The sequence below is a fragment of the Engystomops pustulosus genome, chromosome 10, assembly GCF_040894005.1.
Source record: "Engystomops pustulosus chromosome 10, aEngPut4.maternal, whole genome shotgun sequence".
NCBI lineage: Eukaryota > Metazoa > Chordata > Amphibia > Anura > Leptodactylidae > Engystomops > Engystomops pustulosus.
Genome location: NC_092420.1, coordinates 92,825,091 through 92,848,514, shown reverse-complemented (window position 1 = coordinate 92,848,514; position 23,424 = coordinate 92,825,091). Strand labels below are relative to the sequence as shown.

Below are 23,424 nucleotides of genomic sequence, written 5' to 3'. Positions count from 1 at the left end.
GCTATATTCTGGGGGATATGGGCTGGCAGGCTATATACTGGGGGGCAGGTGCTGGCTATATACTATGGGGCAGGGTCTGATAAGCTATATAATGGGGAGGCTGTGACCAATGCATTTCCCACCCTCGGCTTATACTCGAGTCAATAGGTTTTCCCAGGTTTTTGTGGGAAAATTAGGGGCCTCGGCTTATACTTGGGTCGGCTTATACTCAAGTATATACGGTATATATGTTGTACGCTGAATATCTATTGTGAATATTTAATGTGAGGACATTGGTTGGTCCGTTTTTTTCCCACCGTGAGACCCGAGGAGCCGTCTTATATGAACAGTGAAACATGTAGGACTAGCGGGTCTGTTTTGAAATTGATGACTAAAGTTCACTATATCTATAAGTAAGTAAGTAGTGTCCTTTGTTGGGAGGCCTCTAAGTTGATACCAGGACACTACTAGTACACCTTTTTGGTATAATTATAGACAGTGGGGCACATTTACTTACCGGACCACGGAGTTCACAAAAAAGTGCATTGTCCGTGTATAATGTGCTGTGCGGCGATTCACTAAGATCACGCGCCCGATATCCTGCATGTGTCGCTTCCCCGCTCAGGTCCCCGGAGTTCACCTTCTTCTTCCTGGTGCATGTAAGTGCAATGTCCGTGTATAATGCGCTGTGCGGGGAGTCACTAAGATCGTGCGCCCGATATCCTGCATGTGCCGCTTCTCCACTCAGGTCCCCGGAGTTCACTTTCTTCTTCCTGGTGCATGTAAGTGCATTGTCCATGTATAATGTGCTGTGCGGGGAGTCACTAAGATCCTGCGCCCGATATCCTGCATGTGTCGCTTCCCCGCTCAGGTCCCCGGAGTTCACCTTCTTCCTCCTGGTGCATGTAAGTGCATTGTCTGTGTATAATGTGCTGTGCGGGGAGTCACTAAGATCGCCCGATATCCTGCATGTGTCGCTTCCCCGCTCAGGTCCCTGGAGTTCACCTTCTTCTTCCTGGTGCATGTAAGTGCATTGTCCATGTATAATGCGCTGTGCGGGGAGTCACTAAGATCGTGCACCGATATCCTGCATGTGTCGCTTCCCCGCTCAGGTCCCCGGAGTTCACCTTCTTCTTCCTGGTGCATGTAAGTGCATTGTCCGTGTATAATGCGCTGTGCGGGGAGTCACTAAGATCCTGCGCCCGATATCCTGCATGTGTCGCTTCCCCGCTCAGGTCCCCGGAGTTCACTTTCTTCTTCCTGGTGCATGTAAGTGCATTGTCCGTGTATAATGCGCTGTGCGGGGAGTCACTAAGATCGTGCGCCCGATATCCTGCATGTGTCGCTTCCCCGCTCAGGTCCCTGGAGTTCACCTTCTTCTTCCTGGTGCATGTAAGTGCATTGTCCATGTATAATGCGCTGTGCGGGGAGTCACTAAGATCGTGCACCGATATCCTGCATGTGTCGCTTCCCCGCTCAGGTCCCCGGAGTTCACCTTCTTCTTCCTGGTGCATGTAAGTGCATTGTCCGTGTATAATGCGCTGTGCGGGGAGTCACTAAGATCCTGCGCCTGATATCCTGCATGTGTCGCTTCCCCGCTCAGGTCCTCTGGAGTTCACCTTCTTCTTCCTGCAAGTGCATGTAAGTGCATTGTCCGTGTATAATGTGGTGTGCGGGGAGTCACTAAGATCGTGCACCCGATATCCTGCATGTGTCGCTTCCCCGCTCAGGTCCCTGGAGTTCACCTTCTTCTTCCTGGTGCATGTAAGTGCATTGTCCATGTATAATGCGCTGTGCGGGGAGTCACTAAGATCGTGCACCGATATCCTGCATGTGTCGCTTCCCCGCTCAGGTCCCCGGAGTTCACCTTCTTCTTCCTGGTGCATGTAAGTGCATTGTCCATGTATAATGCGCTGTGCGGGGAGTCACTAAGATCGTGCACCGATATCCTGCATGTGTCGCTTCCCCGCTCAGGTCCCCGGAGTTCACCTTCTTCTTCCTGGTGCACGTAAGTGCATTGTCCATGTATAATGTGCTGTGCGGGGAGTCACTAAGATCCTGCGCCTGATATCCTGCATGTGTCGCTTCCCCGCTCAGGTCCCCGGAGTTCACTTTCTTCTTCCTGGTGCATGTAAGTGCATTGTCCGTGTATAATGCGCTGTGCGGGGAGTCACTAAGATCGTGCGCCCGATATCCTGCATGTGTCACTTCTCCGCTCAGGTCCCCGGAGTTCACCTTCTTCTTCCTGGTGCATGTAAGTGCATTGTCCGTGTATAATGCGCTGTGCGGGGAGTCACTAAGATCGTGCGCCCGATATCCTGCATGTGTCGCTTCCCCGCTCAGGTCCCTGGAGTTCACCTTCTTCTTCCTGGTGCATGTAAGTGCATTGTCCATGTATAATGCGCTGTGCGGGGAGTCACTAAGATCGTGCACCGATATCCTGCATGTGTCGCTTCCCCGCTCAGGTCCCCGGAGTTCACCTTCTTCTTCCTGGTGCATGTAAGTGCATTGTCCGTGTATAATGCGCTGTGCGGGGAGTCACTAAGATCCTGCGCCTGATATCCTGCATGTGTCGCTTCCCCGCTCAGGTCCTCTGGAGTTCACCTTCTTCTTCCTGCAAGTGCATGTAAGTGCATTGTCCGTGTATAATGTGGTGTGCGGGGAGTCACTAAGATCGTGCACCCGATATCCTGCATGTGTCGCTTCCCCGCTCAGGTCCCTGGAGTTCACCTTCTTCTTCCTGGTGCATGTAAGTGCATTGTCCATGTATAATGCGCTGTGCGGGGAGTCACTAAGATCGTGCACCGATATCCTGCATGTGTCGCTTCCCCGCTCAGGTCCCCGGAGTTCACCTTCTTCTTCCTGGTGCACGTAAGTGCATTGTCCGTGTATAATGCGCTGTGCGGGGAGTCACTAAGATCCTGCGCCTGATATCCTGCATGTGTCGCTTCCCCGCTCAGGTCCCCGGAGTTCACCTTCTTCTTCCTGGTGCATGTAAGTGCATTGTCCGTGTATAATGCGCTGTGCAGGGAGTCAGTAAGATCGTGCGCCCGATATCCTGCATGTGTCGCTTCCCCGCTCAGGTCCCCGGAGTTCACTTTCTTCTTCCTGGTGCATGTAAGTGCATTGTCCGTGTATAATGCGCTGTGCGGGGAGTCACTAAGATCGTGCGCCCGATATCCTGCATGTGTCACTTCTCCGCTCAGGTCCCCGGAGTTCACCTTCTTCTTCCTGGTGCATGTAAGTGCATTGTCCGTGTATAATGCGCTGTGCGGGGAGTCACTAAGATCCTGCACCCGATATCCTGCATGTGTCGCTTCCCCGCTCAGGTCCCCGGAGTTCACCTTCTTCTTCCTGGTGCATGTAAGTGCATTGTCCGTGTATAATGTGCTGTGCGGGGAGTCACTAAGATCGTGCGCCCGATATCCTGCATGTGTCGCTTCCCCGCTCAGGTCCCCGGAGTTCACCTTCTTCTTCCTGGTGCATGTAAGTGCATTGTCCGTGTATAATGCGCTGTGCGGGGAGTCACTAAGATCGTGCGCCCGATATCCTGCATGTGTCGCTTCCCCGCTCAGGTCCCAGGAGTTCACCTTCTTCTTCATGTAAGTGCATTGTCTTGCTACACAGTATTAAAGTTAAATCCCACGCATGAAAGCGACAAAATCCGATCGTGTGCAACACAATCCCCTTCTAAATACCTGTCTCAGTCCTGCAATCCCCGAAAATGTCGGAATATCCAACGGAAATTCGATCCGCGGACCCTTAGTAAATAAGCCCCAGCATGTCTTTTTATAAAGGGAAGTAATAACATTTTTATATGATTTTGATTAACTAAAACAATAGCTTTTTAGTCAACCCAACCCCACTCCGAAAAAAGGTAAAATACGGTAACATTAAAAATGTGTCGTGCATATCGGTATCAATGAAAAGGATCATGTAAGAAGGATACAATATAACATTTTGTTCTCCCTTCTAAGACACTTGCATCTTCACCCATATGTAACGAAGTAGAATATTGCTATTGAGGCTTTTATGCTATGAAGATCCCCCCTCCCTCTGATGAATGCTCAGCCTGGGGCCCCCCTCACCATGTTCTTGCCTCTACATGAGAAGTCCTAAGTCCATACGAGCACATAAATAGGGGCAGGACTGTTATTTGGAGACATCTGAGTGCTGCGGGTGACTGCATGTCCTCCTGTGTCTCCTGTTAGGAAGGAGGTCACTTTTTTATTATGTTAATTCCAAAATGATAGTGTGTAGAGGAGAAATGGCTCGGCCCATAAAGGGTTACACTGCATGTTTAAGGCTTCACTCTGATGTTTTGTTATGACCCTTTAACTGCAGAGTGGACGTTATCAGGGGGCAACTTCACAGATTCTGGGGGTGCGTAAGACGACGTCTGAGACTGCGCTCTCAGAATGAACCGGAAGATGATCTGGAGGCTCTGGCTGCTCCTGGCGGGTAAGTGGAGGAAACTTCATGGAGACGGGGTCTAAACTTCATACAAAATTCACAAAAGTCTTGCAACAATTTCAAAATACAATTTCCCTGGTCACATAGTAGCAGGTCCATGCCCACAGGTGTTAGTCTGTACATAGCAACACCCAGAGCAAGCGCAATACATAGCAACTCCCAGAGCAAGCACAATACATGGCAACACCCAGAGCAAGCACAATATATAGCAACACCCAGAGCAAGCACAATACATAGCAACTCCCAGAGCAAGCACACTACATAGCAACACCCAGAGCAAGCACAATATATAGCAACACCCAGAGCAAGCACAATACATAGCAACTCCCAGAGCAAGCACACTACATAGCAACACCCAGAGCAAGCACAATATATAGCAACACCCAGAGCAAGCACAATACATAGCAACACCCAGAGCAAGCACAATACATAGCAACACCCAGAGCAAGCACAATACATAGCAACACCGAGAGCAAGCACAATACATAGCAACACCGAGAGCAAGCACACTACATAGCAACACCGAGAGCAAGCACACTACATAGCAACACCGAGAGCAAGCACACTACATAGCAACACCGAGAGCAAGCGCAATACATAGCAACACCCAGAGCAAGCACAATACATGGCAACACCCAGAGCAAGCACAATACATAGCAACACCCAGAGCAAGCACAATACATGGCAACACCCAGAGCAAGCACACTACATAGCAACACCGAGAGCAAGCACACTACATAGCAACACCGAGAGCAAGCACACTACATAGCAACACCCAGAGCAAGCACAATACATAGCAACACCCAGAGCAAGCACATTATATAGCAACACCCAGAGCAAGCGCAATACATAGCAACACCCAGAGCAAGCACAATACATAGCAACTCCCAGAGCAAGCACAATACATAGCAACACCCAGAGCAAGCACAATACATAGCAACTCCCAGAGCAAGCACAATATATAGCAATACCCAGAGCAAGCACACTACATAGCAACACCCAGAGCAAGCGCAATACATAGCAACTCCCAGCGCAAGCACAATATATAGCAATACCCAGAGCAAGCACACTACATAGCAACACCCAGAGCAAGCGCAATACATAGCAACTCCCAGAGCAAGCACAATACATAGCAACACCCAGAGCAAGCACGATACATAGCAACACCCAGAGCAAGCACAATATATAGCAACACCCAGAGCAAGCACAATATATAGCAACTCCCAGAGCAAGCATGATACATAGCAACACCCAGAGCAAGCACAATACATAGCAACACCCAGAGCAAGCACAATATATAGCAACACCCAGAGCAAGCACAATATATAGCAACACCCAGAGCAAGCACACTACATAGCAACACCCAGAGCAAGCACAATGTATAGCAACACCCGGAGCAAGCACACTACATAGCAACACCCAGAGCAAGCACAATATATAGCAACACCCAGAGCAAGCACAATACATAGCAACACCCAGAGCAAGCGCAATACATAACACCCAGAGCAAGCACAATACATATAAACACCCAGAGAAAGCACAATACATAGCAACACCCAGAGCAAGCACAATACATAGCAACACCCAGAGCAAGCACAATATATAGCAACACCCAGAGCAAGCATGATACATAGCAACACCCAGAGCAAGCACAATACATAGCAACTCCCAGAGCAAGCACAATACATAACATCCAGAGCAAGCACACTACATAGCAACATCCAGAGAAAGCACAATATATAGCAACACCCAGAGCAAGCACAATACATAGCAACACCCAGAGCAAGCACAATACATAGCAACTCCCAGAGCAAGCACACTACATAGCAACACCCAGAGCAAGCACAATACATAGCAACACCCAGAGCAAGCACAATACATAGCAACTCCCAGAGCAAGCATGATACATAGCAACACCCAGAGCAAGCACAATACATAGCAACACCCAGAGCAAACACAATATATAGCAACACCCAGAGCAAGCACAATATATAGCAACACCCAGAGCAAGCATGATACATAGCAACACCCAGAGCAAGCACAATACATAGCAACACCCAGAGCAAGCACAAAATATAGCAACACCCGGAGCAAGCACAATACATAGCAACACCCAGAGCAAGCACAATATATAGCAACACCCAGAGCAAGCACGATACATAGCAACACAACACCCAGAGCAAGCACAATACAAAGCAACACCCAGAGCAAGCACAATACAAAGCAACACCCAGAGCAAGCACGATACATAGCAACACCCAGAGCAAGCACGATACATAGCAATACCCAGAGCAAGCACAATATATAGCAACACCCAGAGCAAGCACAATATATAGCAACTCCCAGAGCAAGCATGATACATAGCAACACCCAGAGCAAGCACAATACATAGCAACACCCAGAGCAAGCACAATGTATAGCAACACCCGGAGCAAGCACACTACATAGCAACACCCAGAGCAAGCACAATATATAGCAACATCCAGAGCAAGCACAATACATAGCAACACCCAGAGCAAGCGCAATACATAACACCCAGAGCAAGCACAATACATAACAACACCCAGAGAAAGCACAATACATAGCAACACCCAGAGCAAGCACAATACATAGCAACTCCCAGAGCAAGCACAATACATAACATCCAGAGCAAGCACACTACATAGCAACACCCAGAGCAAGCACAATATATAGCAACACCCAGAGCAAGCACAATACATAGCAACACCCAGAGCAAGCACAATACATAGCAACTCCCAGAGCAAGCACACTACATAGCAACACCCAGAGCAAGCACAATACATAGCAACACCCAGAGCAAGCACAATACTTAGCAACTCCCAGAGCAAGCATGATACATAGCAACACCCAGAGCAAGCACAATACATAGCAACACCCAGAGCAAGCACAATATATAGCAACACCCAGAGCAAGCACAATATATAGCAACACCCAGAGCAAGCATGATACATAGCAACACCCAGAGCAAGCACAATATATAGCAACACCCAGAGCAAGCACAATACATAGCAACACCCAGAGCAAGCGCAATACATAACACCCAGAGCAAGCACAATACATAACAACACCCAGAGAAAGCACAATACATAGCAACACCCAGAGCAAGCACAATACATAGCAACTCCCAGAGCAAGCACAATACATAACATCCAGAGCAAGCACACTACATAGCAACATCCAGAGCAAGCACAATATATAGCAACACCCAGAGCAAGCACAATACATAGCAACACCCAGAGCAAGCACAATACATAGCAACTCCCAGAGCAAGCACACTACATAGCAACACCCAGAGCAAGCACAATACATAGCAACACCCAGAGCAAGCACAATACATAGCAACTCCCAGAGCAAGCATGATACATAGCAACACCCAGAGCAAGCACAATACATAGCAACACCCAGAGCAAGCACAATATATAGCAACACCCAGAGCAAGCACAATATATAGCAACACCCAGAGCAAGCATGATACATAGCAACACCCAGAGCAAGCACAATACATAGCAACACCCAGAGCAAGCATGATACATAGCAACACGCAGAGCAAGCACAATACATAGCAACACCCAGAGCAAGCACAATATATAGCAACACCCGGAGCAAGCACAATACATAGCAACACCCAGAGCAAGCACAATATATAGCAACACCCAGAGCAAGCACGATACATAGCAACACAACACCCAGAGCAAGCACAATACATGGCAACACCCAGAGCAAGCACAATACATAGCAAAACTCAGAGCAAGCACAATATATAGCAACACCCAGAGCAAGCACAATACATAGCAACACCCAGAGCAAGCACAATACATAGCAACACCCAGAGCCAGCACAATATATAGCAACACCCAGAGCAAGCATGATACATAGCAACACGCAGAGCAAGCACAATACATAGCAACACCCAGAGCAAGCACAATATATAGCAACACCCGGAGCAAGCACAATACATAGCAACACCCAGAGCAAGCACAATATATAGCAACACCCAGAGCAAGCACGATACATAGCAACACAACACCCAGAGCAAGCACAATACATGGCAACACCCAGAGCAAGCACAATACATAGCAACACCCAGAGCAAGCACAATATATAGCAACACCCAGAGCAAGCACAATACATAGCAACACCCAGAGCAAGCACAATACATAGCAACACCCAGAGCCAGCACAATATATAGCAACACCCAGAGCAAGCACAATATATAGCAACACCCAGAGCAAGCATGATACATAGCAACACGCAGAGCAAGCACAATACATAGCAACACCCAGAGCAAGCACAATATATAGCAACACCCGGAGCAAGCACAATACATAGCAACACCCAGAGCAAGCACAATATATAGCAACACCCAGAGCAAGCACGATACATAGCAACACAACACCCAGAGCAAGCACAATACATGGCAACACCCAGAGCAAGCACAATACATAGCAACACCCAGAGCAAGCACAATATATAGCAACACCCAGAGCAAGCACAATACATAGCAACACCCAGAGCAAGCACAATACATAGCAACACCCAGAGCCAGCACAATATATAGCAACACCCAGAGCAAGCACAATACATAGCAACACCCAGAGCAAGCGCAATACATAACACCCAGAGCAAGCACAATACATAACAACACCCAGAGAAAGCACAATACATAGCAACACCCAGAGCAAGCACACTACATAGCAACACCCAGAGCAAGCACACTACATAGCAACACCCAGAGCAAGCACAATATATAGCAACACCCAGAGCAAGCACAATACATAGCAACACCCAGAGCAAGCACACTACATAGCAACACCCAGAGCAAGCACAATACATAGCAACACCCAGAGCAAGCACAATATATAGCAACACCCAGAGCAAGCACAATACATAGCAACACCCAGAGCAAGCACAATACATAGCAACACCCAGAGCCAGCACAATATATAGCAACACCCAGAGCAAGCACAATACATAGCAACACCCAGAGCAAGCGCGATACATAGCAACACCCAGAGCAAGCGCAATACATAACACCCAGAGCAAGCACAATACATAACAACACCCAGAGCAAGCACAATACATAACAACACCCAGAGAAAGCACAATACATAACAACACCCAGAGAAAGCACAATACATAGCAACACCCAGAGCAAGCACACTACATAGCAACACCCAGAGCAAGCACAATACATAACATCCAGAGCAAGCACAATACATAACAACGTCCAGAGCAAGCACGATACATAGCAACACCCAGAGCAAGCACGATACATGATAATACACTCAGAGCAAGCACAATACATAGCAACACCCAGAGCAATCGCTATACATAGCAACACCCAGAGCAAGCACAATACATAGCAACACCCAGAGCAAGCACAATGTATAGCAACACCCGGAGCAAGCACACTACTTAGCAACACCCAGAGCAAGCACAATATATAGCAACACCCAGAGCAAGCACAATACATAGCAACACCCAGAGCAAGCACAATATATAGCAACACCCAGAGCAAGCACACTACATAGCAACACAACACCCAGAGCAAGCACAGTACATGGCAACACCCAGAGCAAGCACAATACATAGCAACACCCAGAGCATGCGCAATACATAACACCCAGAGCAAGCACAATACATAACAACACCCAGAGAAAGCACAATACATAGCAACACCCAGAGCAAGCACAATACATAGCAACACCCAGAGCAAGCACAATATATAGCAACACCCAGAGCAAGCATGATACATAGCAACACCCAGAGCAAGCACACTACATAGCAACACCCAGAGCAAGCACAATACATAACATCCAGAGCAAGCACACTACATAGCAACACCCAGAGCAAGCACAATATATAGCAACACCCAGATTAAGCATGATACATAGCAACACCCAGAGCAAGCACAATACATAGCAACTCCCAGAGCAAGCACACTACATAGCAACACCCAGAGCAAGCACAATACATAGCAACACCCAGAGCAAGCACAATACATAGCAACTCCCAGAGCAAGCATGATACATAGCAACACCCAGAGCAAGCACAATACATAGAAACACCCAGAGCAAGCACAATATATAGCAACACCCAGAGCAAGCACAATATATAGCAACACCCAGAGCAAGCATGATACATAGCAACACCCAGAGCAAGCACAATACATAGCAACACCCAGAGCAAGCACAATACATAGCAACACCCAGAGCAAGCGCAATACATAACACCCAGAGCAAGCACAATACATAACAACACCCAGAGAAAGCACAATACATAGCAACACCCAGAGCAAGCACAATACATAGCAACACCCAGAGCAAGCACAATATATAGCAACACCCAGAGCAAGCACAATACATAGCAACACCCAGAGCAAGCACAATATATAGCAACACCCAGAGCAAGCATGATACATAGCAACACCCAGAGCAAGCACAATACATAGCAACTCCCAGAGCAAGCACAATACATAACATCCAGAGCAAGCACACGACATAGCAACATCCAGAGCAAGCACAATATATAGCAACACCCAGAGCAAGCACAATACATAGCAACACCCAGAGCAAGCACAATACATAGCAACTCCCAGAGCAAGCACACTACATAGCAACACCCAGAGCAAGCACAATACATAGCAACACCCAGAGCAAGCACAATACATAGCAACTCCCAGAGCAAGCATGATACATAGCAACACCCACAGCAAGCACAATACATAGCAACACCCAGAGCAAGCACAATATATAGCAACACCCAGAGCAAGCACAATATATAGCAACACCCAGAGCAAGCATGATACATAGCAACACCCAGAGCAAGCACAATACATAGCAATACGCAGAGCAAGCACAATATATAGCAACACCCAGAGCAAGCATGATACATAGCAACACGCAGAGCAAGCACAATACATAGCAACACCCAGAGCAAGCACAATATATAGCAACACCCGGAGCAAGCACAATACATAGCAACACCCAGAGCAAGCACAATATATAGCAACACCCAGAGCAAGCATGATACATAGCAACACCCAGAGCAAGCACAATACATAGCAACTCCCAGAGCAAGCACAATACATAACATCCAGAGCAAGCACACTACATAGCAACATCCAGAGAAAGCACAATATATAGCAACACCCAGAGCAAGCACAATACATAGCAACACCCAGAGCAAGCACAATACATAGCAACTCCCAGAGCAAGCACACTACATAGCAACACCCAGAGCAAGCACAATACATAGCAACACCCAGAGCAAGCACAATACATAGCAACTCCCAGAGCAAGCATGATACATAGCAACACCCAGAGCAAGCACAATACATAGCAACACCCAGAGCAAGCACAATATATAGCAACACCCAGAGCAAGCACAATATATAGCAACACCCAGAGCAAGCATGATACATAGCAACACCCAGAGCAAGCACAATACATAGCAACACCCAGAGCAAGCATGATACATAGCAACACGCAGAGCAAGCACAATACAGCGCAACACCCAGAGCAAGCACAAAATATAGCAACACCCGGAGCAAGCACAATACATAGCAACACCCAGAGCAAGCACAATATATAGCAACACCCAGAGCAAGCACGATACATAGCAACACAACACCCAGAGCAAGCACAATACAAAGCAACACCGAGAGCAAGCACAATACAAAGCAACACCCAGAGCAAGCACGATACATAGCAACACCCAGAGCAAGAACGATACATAGCAATACCCAGAGCAAGCACAATATATAGCAACACTCAGAGCAAGCACAATATATAGCAACTCCCAGAGCAAGCATGATACATAGCAACACCCAGAGCAAGCACAATACATAGCAACACCCAGAGCAAGCACAATGTATAGCAACACCCGGAGCAAGCACACTACATAGCAACACCCAGAGCAAGCACAATATATAGCAACATCCAGAGCAAGCACAATACATAGCAACACCCAGAGCAAGCGCAATACATAACACCCAGAGCAAGCACAATACATAACAACACCCAGAGAAAGCACAATACATAGCAACACCCAGAGCAAGCACAATACATAGCAACTCCCAGAGCAAGCACAATACATAACATCCAGAGCAAGCACACTACATAGCAACACCCAGAGCAAGAACAATATATAGCAACACCCAGAGCAAGCACAATACATAGCAACACCCAGAGCAAGCACAATACATAGCAACTCCCAGAGCAAGCACACTACATAGCAACACCCAGAGCAAGCACAATACATAGCAACACCCAGAGCAAGCACAATACATAGCAACTCCCAGAGCAAGCATGATACATAGCAACACCCAGAGCAAGCACAATACATAGCAACACCCAGAGCAAGCACAATATATAGCAACACCCAGAGCAAGCACAATATATAGCAACACCCAGAGCAAGCATGATACATAGCAACACCCAGAGCAAGCACAATATATAGCAACACCCAGAGCAAGCACAATACATAGCAACACCCAGAGCAAGCGCAATACATAACACCCAGAGCAAGCACAATACATAACAACACCCAGAGAAAGCACAATACATAGCAACACCCAGAGCAAGCACAATACATAGCAACTCCCAGAGCAAGCACAATACATAACATCCAGAGCAAGCACACTACATAGCAACATCCAGAGCAAGCACAATATATAGCAACACCCAGAGCAAGCACAATACATAGCAACACCCAGAGCAAGCACAATACATAGCAACTCCCAGAGCAAGCACACTACATAGCAACACCCAGAGCAAGCACAATACATAGCAACACCCAGAGCAAGCACAATACATAGCAACTCCCAGAGCAAGCATGATACATAGCAACACCCAGAGCAAGCACAATACATAGCAACACCCAGAGCAAGCACAATATATAGCAACACCCAGAGCAAGCACAATATATAGCAACACCCAGAGCAAGCATGATACATAGCAACACCCAGAGCAAGCACAATACATAGCAACACCCAGAGCAAGCATGATACATAGCAACACGCAGAGCAAGCACAATACATAGCAACACCCAGAGCAAGCACAATATATAGCAACACCCGGAGCAAGCACAATACATAGCAACACCCAGAGCAAGCACAATATATAGCAACACCCAGAGCAAGCACGATACATAGCAACACAACACCCAGAGCAAGCACAATACATGGCAACACCCAGAGCAAGCACAATACATAGCAAAACCCAGAGCAAGCACAATATATAGCAACACCCAGAGCAAGCACAATACATAGCAACACCCAGAGCAAGCACAATACATAGCAACACCCAGAGCAAGCACAATATATAGCAACACCCAGAGCAAGCACGATACATAGCAACACAACACCCAGAGCAAGCACAATACATGGCAACACCCAGAGCAAGCACAATACATAGCAAAACCCAGAGCAAGCACAATATATAGCAACACCCAGAGCAAGCACAATACATAGCAACACCCAGAGCAAGCACAATACATAGCAACACCCAGAGCCAGCACAATATATAGCAACACCCAGAGCAAGCATGATACATAGCAACACGCAGAGCAAGCACAATACATAGCAACACCCAGAGCAAGCACAATATATAGCAACACCCGGAGCAAGCACAATACATAGCAACACCCAGAGCAAGCACAATATATAGCAACACCCAGAGCAAGCACGATACATAGCAACACAACACCCAGAGCAAGCACAATACATGGCAACACCCAGAGCAAGCACAATACATAGCAACACCCAGAGCAAGCACAATATATAGCAACACCCAGAGCAAGCACAATACATAGCAACACCCAGAGCAAGCACAATACATAGCAACACCCAGAGCCAGCACAATATATAGCAACACCCAGAGCAAGCACAATATATAGCAACACCCAGAGCAAGCATGATACATAGCAACACGCAGAGCAAGCACAATACATAGCAACACCCAGAGCAAGCACAATATATAGCAACACCCGGAGCAAGCACAATACATAGCAACACCCAGAGCAAGCACAATATATAGCAACACCCAGAGCAAGCACGATACATAGCAACACAACACCCAGAGCAAGCACAATACATGGCAACACCCAGAGCAAGCACAATACATAGCAACACCCAGAGCAAGCACAATATATAGCAACACCCAGAGCAAGCACAATACATAGCAACACCCAGAGCAAGCACAATACATAGCAACACCCAGAGCCAGCACAATATATAGCAACACCCAGAGCAAGCACAATACATAGCAACACCCAGAGCAAGCGCAATACATAACACCCAGAGCAAGCACAATACATAACAACACCCAGAGAAAGCACAATACATAACAACACCCAGAGAAAGCACAATACATAGCAACACCCAGAGCAAGCACACTACATAGCAACACCCAGAGCAAGCACACTACATAGCAACACCCAGAGCAAGCACAATATATAGCAACACCCAGAGCAAGCACAATACATAGCAACACCCAGAGCAAGCACACTACATAGCAACACCCAGAGCAAGCACAATACATAGCAACACCCAGAGCAAGCACAATATATAGCAACACCAAGAGCAAGCACAATTCATAGCAACACCCAGAGCAAGCACAATACATAGCAACACCCAGAGCCAGCACAATATATAGCAACACCCAGAGCAAGCACAATACATAGCAACACCCAGAGCAAGCGCGATACATAGCAACACCCAGAGCAAGCGCAATACATAACACCCAGAGCAAGCACAATACATAACAACACCCAGAGCAAGCACAATACATAACAACACCCAGAGAAAGCACAATACATAACAACACCCAGAGAAAGCACAATACATAGCAACACCCAGAGCAAGCACACTACATAGCAACACCCAGAGCAAGCACAATACATAACATCCAGAGCAAGCACAATACATAACAACGTCCAGAGCAAGCACGATACATAGCAACACCCAGAGCAAGCACGATACATGATAATACACTCAGAGCAAGCACAATACATAGCAACACCCAGAGCAATCGCTATACATAGCAACACCCAGAGCAAGCACAATACATAGCAACACCCAGAGCAAGCACAATGTATAGCAACACCCGGAGCAAGCACACTACTTAGCAACACCCAGAGCAAGCACAATATATAGCAACACCCAGAGCAAGCACAATACATAGCAACACCCAGAGCAAGCACAATATATAGCAACACCCAGAGCAAGCACACTACATAGCAACACAACACCCAGAGCAAGCACAGTACATGGCAACACCCAGAGCAAGCACAATACATAGCAACACCCAGAGCATGCGCAATACATAACACCCAGAGCAAGCACAATACATAACAACACCCAGAGAAAGAACAATACATAGCAACACCCAGAGCAAGCACAATACATAGCAACACCCAGAGCAAGCACAATATATAGCAACACCCAGAGCAAGCATGATACATAGCAACACCCAGAGCAAGCACACTACATAGCAACACCCAGAGCAAGCACAATACATAACATCCAGAGCAAGCACACTACATAGCAACACCCAGAGCAAGCACAATATATAGCAACACCCAGATTAAGCATGATACATAGCAACACCCAGAGCAAGCACAATACATAGCAACTCCCAGAGCAAGCGCAATACATAGCAACACCCAGAGCAAGCATGATACATAGCAACACCCAGAGCAAGCACAATACATAGCAACACCCAGAGCAAGCACAATACATAGCAACTCCCAGAGCAAGCATGATACATAGCAACACCCAGAGCAAGCACAATACATAGAAACACCCAGAGCAAGCACAATATATAGCAACACCCAGAGCAAGCACAATATATAGCAACACCCAGAGCAAGCATGATACATAGCAACACCCAGAGCAAGCACAATACATAGCAACACCCAGAGCAAGCACAATACATAGCAACACCCAGAGCAAGCGCAATACATAACACCCAGAGCAAGCACAATACATAACAACACCCAGAGAAAGCACAATACATAGCAACACCCAGAGCAAGCACAATACATAGCAACACCCAGAGCAAGCACAATATATAGCAACACCCAGAGCAAGCACAATACATAGCAACACTCAGAGCAAGCACAATATATAGCAACACCCAGAGCAAGCATGATACATAGCAACACCCAGAGCAAGCACAATACATAGCAACTCCCAGAGCAAGCACAATACATAACATCCAGAGCAAGCACACGACATAGCAACATCCAGAGCAAGCACAATATATAGCAACACCCAGAGCAAGCACAATACATAGCAACACCCAGAGCAAGCACAATACATAGCAACTCCCAGAGCAAGCACACTACATAGCAACACCCAGAGCAAGCACAATACATAGCAACACCCAGAGCAAGCACAATACATAGCAACTCCCAGAGCAAGCATGATACATAGCAACACCCACAGCAAGCACAATACATAGCAACACCCAGAGCAAGCACAATATATAGCAACACCCAGAGCAAGCACAATATATAGCAACACCCAGAGCAAGCATGATACATAGCAACACCCAGAGCAAGCACAATACATAGCAATACCCAGAGCAAGCACAATATATAGCAACACCCAGAGCAAGCATGATACATAGCAACACGCAGAGCAAGCACAATACATAGCAACACCCAGAGCAAGCACAATATATAGCAACACCCGGAGCAAGCACAATACATAGCAACACCCAGAGCAAGCACAATATATAGCAACACCCAGAGCAAGCACGATACATAGCAACACAACACCCAGAGCAAGCACAATACATGGCAACACCCAGAGCAAGCACAATACATAGCAACACCCAGAGCAAGCACAATATATAGCAACACCCAGAGCAAGCACAATACATAGCAACATCCAGAGCCAGCACAATACATAGCAACACCCAGAGCCAGCACAATATATAGCAACACCCAGAGCAAGCACAATATATAGCAACACCCAGAGCAAGCATGATACATAGCAACACGCAGAGCAAGCACAATACATAGCAACACCCAGAGCAAGCACAATATATAGCAACACCCGGAGCAAGCACAATACATAGCAACACCCAGAGCAAGCACAATATATAGCAACACCCAGAGCAAGCACGATACATAGCAACACAACACCCAGAGCAAGCACAATACATGGCAACACCCAGAGCAAGCACAATACATAGCAACACCCAGAGCAAGCACAATATATAGCAACACCCAGAGCAAGCACAATACATAGCAACACCCAGAGCCAGCACAATATATAGCAACACCCAGAGCAAGCACAATACATAGCAACACCCAGAGCAAGCGCAATACATAACACCCAGAGCAAGCACAATACATAACAACACCCAGAGAAAGCACAATACATAACAACACCCAGAGAAAGCACAATACATAGCAACACCCAGAGCAAGCACACTACATAGCAACACCCAGAGCAAGCACACTACATAGCAACACCCAGAGAAAGCACAATACATAACATCCAGTTCAAGCACAATACATAACAACGTCCAGAGCAAGCACGATACATAGCAACACCCACAGCAAGCACGATACATGATAATACACTCAGAGCAAGCACAATACATAGCAACACCCAGAGCAAGCATGATACATAGCAACACCCAGAGCAAGCACAATACATAGCAACACCCAGAGCAAGCACAATGTATAGCAACACCCGGAGCAAGCACACTACTTAGCAACACCCAGAGCAAGCACAATATATAGCAACACCCAGAGCAAGCACAATACATAGCAACACCCAGAGCAAGCACAATATATAGCAACACCCAGAGGAAGCACACTACATAGCAACACAACACCCAGAGCAAGCACAGTACATGGCAACACCCAGAGCAAGCACAATACATAGCAACACCCAGAGCAAGCGCAATACATAACACCCAGAGCAAGCACAATACATAACAACACCCAGAGAAAGCACAATACATAGCAACACCCAGAGCAAGCACAATACATAGCAACACCCAGAGCAAGCACAATATATAGCAACACCCAGAGCAAGCATGATACATAGCAACACCCAGAGCAAGCACAATACATAGCAACTCCCAGAGCAAGCACAATACATAACATCCAGAGCAAGCACACTACATAGCAACACCCAGAGCAAGCACAATATATAGCAACACCCAGAGCATGCATGATACATAGCAACACCCAGAGCAAGCACAATACATAGCAACTCCCAGAGCAAGCACACTACATAGCAACACCCAGAGCAAGCACAATACATAGCAACACCCAGAGCAAGCACAATACATAGCAACTCCCAGAGCAAGCATGATACATAGCAACACCCAGAGCAAGCACAATACATAGAAACACCCAGAGCAAGCACAATATATAGCAACACCCGGAGCAAGCACAATACATAGCAACACCCAGAGCAAGCACAATACATAGCAACACCCAGAGCAAGCACGATACATAGCAACACAACACTCAGAGCAAGCACAATACATGGCAACACCCAGAGCAAGCACAATACATAGCAACACCCAGAGCAAGCACAATATATAGCAACACCCAGAGCAAGCACAATACATAGCAACACCCAGAGCAAGCACAATACATAGCAACACCCAGAGCCAGCACAATATATAGCAACACCCAGAGCAAGCACAATATATAGCAACACCCAGAGCAAGCATGATACATAGCAACACGCAGAGCAAGCACAATACATAGCAACACCCAGAGCAAGCACAATATATAGCAACACCCGGAGCAAGCACAATACATAGCAACACCCAGAGCAAGCACAATATATAGCAACACCCAGAGCAAGCACGATACATAGCAACACAACACCCAGAGCAAGCACTATACATGGCAACACCCAGAGCAAGCACAATACATAGCAACACCCAGAGCAAGCACAATATATAGCAACACCCAGAGCAAGCACAATACATAGCAACACCCAGAGCAAGCACAATACATAGCAACACCCAGAGCCAGCACAATATATAGCAACACCCAGAGCAAGCACAATACATAGCAACACCCAGAGCAAGCGCAATACATAACACCCAGAGCAAGCACAATACATAACAACACCCAGAGCAAGCACAATACATAACAACACCCAGAGAAAGCACAATATATAGCAACACCCAGAGCAAGCACAATACATAACAACACCCAGAGAAAGCACAATACATAGCAACACCCAGAGCAAGCGCAATACATAACAACACCCAGAGAAAGCACAATACATAGCAACACCCAGAGCAAGCACACTACATAGCAACACCCAGAGCAAGCACAATACATAGCAACACCCAGAGCAAGCACAATACATAGCAACACCCAGAGCAAGCACAATACATAGCAACACCCAGAGCCAGCACAATATATAGCAACACCCAGAGCAAGCACAATACATAGCAACACCCAAAGCAAGCACAATACATAACAACACCCAGAGAAAGCACAATACATAACAACACCCAGAGAAAGTACAATACATAGCAACACCCAGAGCCAGCACAATATATAGCAACACCCAGAGCAAGCACAATACATAGCAACACCCAGAGCAAGCGCAATACATAACACCCAGAGCAAGCACAATACATAACAACACCCAGAGAAAGCACAATATATAGCAACACCCAGAGCAAGCACAATACATAACAACACCCAGAGCAAGCGCAATACATAGCAACACCCAGAGCCAGCACAATACATAGCAACACCCAGAGCAAGCACAATATATAGCAACACCCAGAGCAAGCACAATACATAACAACACCCAGAGAAAGCACACTACATAGCAACACCCAGAGCAAGCACAATACATAGCAACACCCAGAGCCAGCACAATATATAGCAACACCCAGAGCAAGCACAATACATAGCAACACCCAAAGCAAGCACAATACATAACAACACCCAGAGAAAGCACAATACATAACAACACCCAGAGAAAGTACAATACATAGCAACACCCAGAGCCAGCACAATATATAGCAACACCCAGAGCAAGCACAATACATAGCAACACCCAGAGCAAGCGCAATACATAACACCCAGAGCAAGCACAATACATAACAACACCCAGAGAAAGCACAATACATAACAACACCCAGAGCAAGCACACTACATAGCAACACCCAGAGCAAGCACAATACATGGCAACACCAGATTGGTGACATGATAAACATGGATGACCTGTAGGTGATATTTAACCTGATACAACTTTTTTGTATTTTCTGTATACAGCCTTGAGCCGGGCAGCTGACGCACAAGATACAACCACATGTAAGTATGGGCAAATTATTTGTAAAAAGGATAATTTCAATATTGATGTCATCTGTTTACGATCCTCCTAATCCTATGACTTCTCACTGATGCAGATGGAATTTGTTCTCTATCTCCGTCCCCCTACCAAACGGTTCCGTAGCCATCATTGACAAAAGTTTCAGAACTAATTATGCCAATTAGGCTCTCTACTGTCATGTGGGTGGGTCTTGGTTGGGAGCAGATGGCCAAAACCACCCATCTTAAAGCGTAGAATCTATTTTGCCAAAATTAATAGCACAGGAACTACGCGGGGAAGGGATAAATATCAAACTTTATGGAAATCAGTGAAGCAGTAACTAATAAAAGATGCAAAAAGTAGAAGATGGTGGCAGTGGATAAAGAGACAGCCACATACTGCACTGATATCCTTGGGGGACGGTTGAAGTCAATGGCACTTCCACAAGCGATCTACTTTTTATCCTTCTTATGAAAAAAATGAATTCGAAAGATAAAAATAATTGGTCCATGTGATGTGTGAAACAACAAACTTCTCAGTCTGACACAAATCATAGACAATGGGGCACATTTACTTACCCGGTCACCGGAGTTCCTAGAAAGTGCATTGTCCGTGTATAATGCGCTGTGTGGGGAGTCACTAAGATCGTGCGCCCGATATCCTGCATGTGTCGCTTCCCCGTTCAGGTCCCTGGAGTTCACCTTCTTCTCCCTGGTACATGTAAGTGCATTGTCCGTGTATAATGCGCTGTGCGGGGAGTCACTAAGATCCTGCACCCGATATCCTGCATGTGTCGCTTCCCCGCTCAGGTCCCCGGAGTTCACCTTCTTCTTCCTGGTGCATGTAAGTGCATTGTCCGTGTATAATGCGCTGTGCTGTGATTCACTAAGATCGTGCGCCAGATATCCTGCAAGTGTGGCTTCCCCGCTCAGGTCTGCAGGAGTTCACCTTCTTCTTCCCGGTGCATGTAAGTGCATTGGGGCTCATTTACTAAGGGTCCGCGGAGCGCATTTTCGTCGGGTTTCCCGACTATTTCCGTTTTGCGACGCATTTAACAGGGGATTTTGGCGCACGTGATCGGATTTTGGCACATCGGCGCCGGTTTGCAGGCGACACAAATCAGGGGGACGGGCCGTCGGACAACCCAACGGATTTGGACTACGCGTGGGATTTAACATTTAGAATTGTGCCGCAAGACACGCACTTACAAGCACCGGGAAGAAGAAGGTAAACTCCGGCGGATGAAGGAACTCAGGCGCAGGAGCTTCGTGAATCATGCTGGACTTCATCTTTGTCGGACCATCCGAATCGGGGATTGTGACAGGGCCAGGTAAGTACATTTGCCCCATTGTCTTGCTACAAAATTTGAAAGTTAAATCTCATGCTCTGTCCGAATCAGTCAGATATTCTAACAGCACGCCCCCTGCGTCAAAAAAAGTGTGACACAATCGCAATGCACCTGCTACTTAAATACCTGTGCAAGCCTTTTTCCCATTGCAGATAGGGCACAGTCTGAAAAAAGTTTGTCAGTAAATGTGCCCCAAAATGTAAAGAAGACAGAGAAGGTGAATAAAGAACAGGAATTATATTTATAGATTGTTTGTGCATTAAAAAAAGTTAAATGATAAATAATAAATTAATTTTTAATTTACCCAATACAGATGGAACAACATCAAGCACAGTGCAAACTACTGACAAGACAGAAATCACCACCAACCAGATAACCACTACACAAGCCACAACTACCACTGCAGCCCCAACCACCACAGAGTCCATGACTACTACTACTATAGAGCCAACAACTACTACTGCAGCCCCAACCACAACACAGTCTACAACCACAGAGCTTCCAACAACCACAGAACCTACAACTACCACAGAGCCACCAACCACCACAGAACCTACAACTACTGTACTGCTTCCAACTACAACAGAGCTTCCAACAACCACAGAACCTACAACTACCACAGAGCCACCGACCACCACAGAACCTACAACTACCACAGAGCCACCGACCACCACAGAACCTACAACTACCACAGAGCCACCGACCACCACAGAACCTACAACTACCACAGAGCCACCGACCACCACAGAACCTACAACTACCACAGAGCCACCGACCACCACAGAACCTACAACTACCCCAGAGCCACTGACAACCACAGAACCTACAACTACTGCTGTACTTCCAACTACAACAGAGCTTCCAACAACCACAGGACCTACAACTACCACAGAGCCACCGACAACCACAGAGCCACCGACAACCACAGAACCTACAACTACTGCACTGCTTCCAACTACAACAGAGCGTCCAACAACCACAGAACCTACAACTACCACAGAGCCACCGACCACCACAGAACCTACAACTACTGCATTGCTTCCTACTACAACAGAGCTTCCAACAACCACAGAACCTACAACTACCACTGAGCCACCGACCACCACAGAACCTACAACTACCACAGAGCCACCGACCACCACAGAACCTACAACTACCACAGAGCCACCGACCACCACAGAACCTACAACTACCACAGAGCCACCAACCACCACAGAATCTACAACTACCACAGAGCCACCAACCACCACAGGACCTACAACTACCACAGAGCTACCGACAACCA

At 46.9% G+C, this 23,424-nt stretch overlaps 1 long non-coding RNA gene across 1 annotated transcript in view; it reads left to right on the top strand.

The window, feature by feature from the left end:
- LOC140105268 (uncharacterized) overlaps nucleotides 1-22,751 on the top strand; it is a 30,061-nt gene extending 7,310 nt beyond the window's left edge. The window contains exons 2-4 of the long non-coding RNA XR_011850523.1: nucleotides 4,324-4,440; nucleotides 20,755-20,793; nucleotides 22,453-22,751. This is a non-coding gene — a long non-coding RNA (uncharacterized lncRNA). The remainder of the gene's footprint in view (nucleotides 1-4,323; nucleotides 4,441-20,754; nucleotides 20,794-22,452) is intronic.
- Nucleotides 22,752-23,424: the final 673 nt, after the last annotated feature.